This window comes from Schistocerca americana, chromosome 6, assembly GCF_021461395.2.
Source record: "Schistocerca americana isolate TAMUIC-IGC-003095 chromosome 6, iqSchAmer2.1, whole genome shotgun sequence".
NCBI classification, from domain to species: domain Eukaryota; kingdom Metazoa; phylum Arthropoda; class Insecta; order Orthoptera; family Acrididae; genus Schistocerca; species Schistocerca americana.
This window is the reverse complement of record NC_060124.1, coordinates 258,372,957-258,378,956: the sequence shown is the minus strand read 5'-3', so window position 1 is coordinate 258,378,956 and position 6,000 is coordinate 258,372,957.

Here is a 6,000-nt window from a genome sequence, read left to right as displayed (position 1 = left end):
CATTGGAGTCCACCCTCGCAGGCCTTCACCTCCCAGATGGCCTTTGTACAGACCCATTGATTCTTGTGGAACATCTTGCGACCCGTTTTGCAACAGCATCAGCCTCCCATCCGGCCGCTTTCCTTCACCGGAAACAGCGGGCCGAAGCTTCCGCCTTATTTTTTACCCCTTGTCAGTCAGAATCTTACAACTAACCTTTTACCGAATGGGAATTTCTTTCCGCACTTTCTTCTTCTCATGATACGGCCCCTGGCCCAGACTCCATTCATAACCAACTGCTTCAACATCTCAATGCTCCACAATGGCAACATCTTCTCCAGGTGTTTCACCGTATTTGGCTCCAGGGTGACTTCCCTTCTCAGTGGAGGGATAGCATCATGGTTCCTGTCCTTAAGCCTGGTAAGAACCCACTATTTGTTAAAAGCTATCGGCCAATTAGTCTGACAAATGTTGTTTGCAAGTTGCTTGAACGGATGGTGGCCTGTCTGCTCAATTGAGTCCTCGAATCTCAGGATCTATTGTCCCCTTACCAGTGTGGCTTCCGAGAGGGACGGTCTCCGATCGATCATTCACTTCGCTTGGAATCCGCAGTTCGACAGGCTTTTTCCCAGCGCCGTCATTTGGTTGCAGTATTTTTCGATCTTCGCAAGGCCTATGACACGGCTTGGCGCCATCACATCTTACTTACACTTCATCAGTGGAGTCTTCGGGGCCCACTCCCGATTTTTATCCTCCAGTTCCTCTTCCATCGGTCGTTTAGGGTTCGAGTTGGTACTGCTTTTAGTTCTCCACGGACCCAGGTGAGTGGAACCCCACAGGGTTCTGTATTGAGTGTACTTCCTTTCGTCATTGCTATCGATGGACTTGTGGCCTCTGTCGGTCCTTTGGTCGCCCCTGCCCTGTATGTGGATGATTTCTGCATTTGGGTTAGTTCCTCCTCGATGGCATCTGCAGAGTGGCAGCTCCAGGGAGCTATACAGCGTGCCTCTGCATGGACCCTCTCACACGGGTTTCAATTCTCTCCTTTAGAATCGCGGGTGGTCCACTTCTACCGCCGTACTACGATCCACCCCGATCCAGAGCTCCATCTCGATGCACAACGATTGCCTGTGATCCCACAGTACCGTTTCCTGGGTCTTCTTTTCGACAACAAGCTCACTTGGCTGCCCCATATCAGACTTCTGAAGGTAGGATGTTTCTGTAAACTCAATGTTCTTCGCTTCCTCGCCCACACCTCTTGGTGTACGGACCACTCCATTCTTCTCCGCCTTTATCGTGCTTTAGTTCTGTCTCGCTTGGACTATGATTGTCAAGTTTATGGTTCAGCTGCACGTGCTTCCACACCACCATCGTGGTATCCGTTTGGCCACCGGTTCCTTCCCTATTAGCACTGTTGATAGTATTCTGGTTGAAGCTGTGTTCGGCGGTCCCAGCTTCTGGTGTCTTATGCAATCGCTGTCCATTCCTCTCCCACTCATCCTTCCTATTCTATACTGTTCCCAGACCATGGACGTCGCCCACCTGATTCCCGCGCTCGGGCGGGTTTACCGGTTGGGCTCCGCCTTGCGTCTCTTCGCCGTGATTTTCAGCTTCCTTCTTTGACCTGTCTTCCACGCTCCCTCCACACCACCCCCCTTGGTTAGTTCCTCGGCCCCGAATTCGGATGGATCTCCGCCGAGGTCCGAAAAATTCCATCCCCCCGATGGTGTTCCGTTCCTTTTTCCGCCGAATTTTATGGGAGTTTCGGGATGATGTTAAACCGATGACTCTAAATCTGCTGATCGTGTGGGATATGGCATCACGTCCTCTGTTGGCACGGAAAATCATCTGCTGCCACCTACATGTCGGGTGTTTACTGCGGAATTGATGGCAGTTTCCCAGGCCCTTACCTTTATTAAACAGTCCCAACACAACCGCGTTTTGTTGTGTACGGACTCAATGAGTGGCATTTTGGCTATTGACCAGTGTTTTTCGCGTCATCCCTTGGTCTCTGCCATCAATGACCATCTCGCTGATGTTCACCATTCCACTTGTTCCGTTGACGTCCTTTGGGTCCCTGGTCATGTGGGTATCTCAGGTAATGAGATTGCTGATCGTTTGGCTGGGGGAGCAGTCACTTATCCCCAGTTCTCTGTAACCCTTCCCGCAGCGGATTAACGGCTTCACATCAAATCCCACTTCGCACAACCATGGACCAACTCTTGGGAGGCTGCCTCCCTGTCTAATAAACTTCGTGCGATTAAGGTGACACCAGGCCCGTGGCGTTCTTGCTTTCGCCTCTCCTGTAAGGACTCGACTACACTGTGTCGTCTCCGCATCGGTCATACCACGCTGACCCATGGTTTTCTTTTGCGTAATGAGCCACCCCCACTTTGTGGTTGTGGAGCCTTCCCGTCGGTAGCCCCCTTCTTTTGGCTATGCGTACTAAGTACAGACTCCCCCGCACTTTACCTTTAATGTTGGCTAACGATTCCTGGATAGTCGAATTGGTTCTCAGTTTCCTCTCTGACATTAGTTTTTATTCTCAGTTTAAAGGTTTTTAATCTCACTCTGGTGTTGGGGCAGGGCGGTGAGCGTTGGGGTATCTCCCACTGTAAGCTGTGTTTGGAGATTCCCGACTCCCCTCCCTGGCCAAGATCCTCTTTTCTTCCCCTTTTACTCAGTTTTTATCACTTCTTTGGATTGGTTAGTCTCCTTTTCCCATTCTACATTCTAGCGGTTGAACGCTTTTAAGTTGCAGGTGGTCTTGCCTCTACTGCTTCAGAGGTGGGATATTTCCTGCATAGCGTTGGGGTCGCTCTCTTGCTGACTTACCTCGTTTTGTTTTTACCATTGACGACATGACTGCACTTTTACGTTTTTTAGCCATTTTCCTTTTATATTTCTGACTTTTCTGGGATGTCACACTATCTGAATGGACAACATTTGAAACAAGGGATTGATGACCTTGCTGTTTGGTCCCTTCAACCCCAATCAACCAACGAACCAACTCTCAAAATTTAAAAGTGTTGAAACGGTGAATATCTTTTGCCACCCAGAAACTCAATTCATCTCCTGTGAAAAGTGCCCAAACTCATCAGCCAACCACTCTCCTCGTGAACAGATGGGCTGTCCACCACAGACTGAAGATGATAAAAACCCCGAGCCGCGACTATTTCAACGAAATATGTCGAATTGCGTCGCCCCCCCCCCCCAACCCCCGTGTGTATGTGTGTGTGTGTTTGTGTGTGTGTGTGTGTGTGTAGTGTGGAGAGTAAGTGCAAGAAATTAATTAGTGAAAAATGTGATTGCTGAAGCCCTGCAACGTGCAGTCGAGTGAACAATGGTGGGTTGCCGGATGTCGCAGTGGACAGTTTTCAACATCTAACAAATACCCCCAAGCAAAACCAATAAAAATTACACATGAAATGAACTACTAAAGCCGGTCGAAGTGGCTGTGCGGTTAAAGGCGCTGCAGTCTGGAATCGCAAGCCCGCTATGGTCGCAGGTTCGAATCCTGCCTCGGGCATGGATGTTTGTGATGTCCTTAGGTTAGTTAAGTTTAACTAGTTCTAAGTTCTAGGGGACTAATGACCTCAGCAGTTGAGTCCCATAGTGCTCAGAGCCATTTTTTTGAACTACTAAAATTTTTGTATGAATAAACTTTCCAAATTACTTTTATCAGCGTCGACTGCCGATTTACATAGTTAAGTTGTAAAACAAAACTCTGACTACAAAAAATGTTTCACAGACGGATATATCACACTGTTCACTGAAAGACACTTTTTACAGCGAGAAAATAACTTTGCAACTGAATGTCAGCTATCAGCCTAATAACTGATTAACCTTGTAAAGTCACTGTTCAGTACGAATAGTACAACTGAATAACTGTATAACTATGGCCCTGAACTAATCTTGCACTTACCTCGGTACTGTAAAAATTTTCTCTCGAAAGTGGAGCACAGCAACCAGCGCCACAAGAAAGCTAAATGAAAATGGTAAGCCAAATATTACGAGGGCAGTTCAATAAGTAATGCAACACATTTTTTTTCTGAAACAGGGGTTGTTTTATTCAGCATTGAAATACACCAGGTTATTCCCCAATCTTTTAGCTACACAACACTATTTTTCAACGTAATCTCCATTCAATGCTACGGCCTTACGCCACCTTGAAATGAGGGCCTGTATGCCTGCACGGTACCATTCCACTGGTCGATGTCGGAGCCAACGTCGTACTGCATCAATAACTTCTTCATCATCCGCGTAGTGCCTCCCACGGATTGCGTCCTTCATTGGGCCAAACATAAGGAAATCCGACGGTGCGAGATCGGGGCTGTAGGGTGCATGAGGAAGAACAGTCCACTGAAGTCTTGTGAGCTCCTCTCGGGTGCGAAGACTTGTGTGAGGTCTTGCGTTGTCATGAAGAAGGAGAAGTTCGTTCAGATTTTTGTGCCTACGAACACGCTGAAGTCGTTTCTTCAATTTCTGAAGAGTAGCATAACACACTTCAGAGTTGATCGTTTGACCGTGGGGAAGGACATCGAACAGAATAACCCCTTCAGCGTCCCAGAAGACTGTAACCATGACTTTACCGGCTGAGGGTATGGCTTTAAACTTTTTCTTGGTAGGGGAGTGGGTGTGGCGCCACTCCATTGATTGCCGTTTTGTTTCAGGTTCGAAGTGATGAACCCATGTTTCATCGCCTGTAACAATCTTTGACAAGAAATTGTCACCCTCAGCCACATGACGAGCAAGCAATTCCGCACAGATGGTTCTCCTTTGCTCTTTATGGTGTTCGGTTAGACAACGAGGGACCCAGCCGGAACAAACCTTTGAATATCCCAACTGGTGAACAATTGTGACAGCATAACCAACAGAGATGTCAAGTTGAGCACTGAGTTGTTTGATGGTGATCCGTCGATCATCTCGAACGAGTGTGTTCGCACGCTCCGCCATTGCAGGAGTCACAGCTGTGCACGGCCGGCCCGCACGCGGGAGATCAGACAGTCTTGCTTGACCTTGCGGCGATGATGACACACGCTTTGCCCAACGACTCACCGTGCTTTTGTCCACTGCCAGATCACCGTAGACATTCTGCAAGCGCCTATGAATATCTGAGATGCCCTGGTTTACCGCCAAAAGAAACTCGATCACTGCCCGTTGTTTGCAACGTACATCCGTTACAGACGCCATTTTAACAGCTCCGTACAGCGCTGCCAGCTGTCGGAAGTCAATGAAACTATACGAGACGAAGCGGGAAAGTTTGAAAATATTCCACAAGAAATTTCCAGTTTTTTCAACGAAAATTGGCCGAGAAAAAAATGTGTTGCATTACTTATTGAACTGCCCTCGTATATTCAGAAGCGTGTGTGCTCCCAAGTGCAATGAGGACATAAGCAACAAAGAATTTGTTGCATGGGAATAATTTTGGGTACTTTAATGGTCTACACACGATTGTCTTAAAACAATTTTATACCAAATAATGACTTCACTTTCAGGATCATGAATAATACTGAGTTTACACAAAACGACTGATGATTAATCAAAAATTTCCTTTGCACAAAAGATTACCCTACACAAAATAATCTCTCTTTATGTCGCTTTTTTTTATTATATAGCGGAGGAGAACTAGCTTCTCTAGCTCTGAGCAATCCATGAGAAAAATGATTCAACGAAATATCGGTACGACACCTAGTTTTACAACAGAGTGATAACTATGCGCAAGTGTGCAAAGCTGCGGATTTACCTTCAGTCACAATTCTTCACAAAACTCTTCTCAAAATCAATGACTACTTTCATCATCATATTATTCAATCATTTCCAGCAAATCTGTATTATATATTTAGCAGACGAATTAAGGATGAAAGTTTCCTGACCGTGCAGCTCCACGTCTGCTTCTCTACGCACTTTGATTAATAATAATCTCTCTGTGAACGCCCTCAGGCAGAGACGGTGTGACAACACAACCAACGATCACGGATCAACAAAGATTGCTCTCAGATAAGTGCATACCGATATATG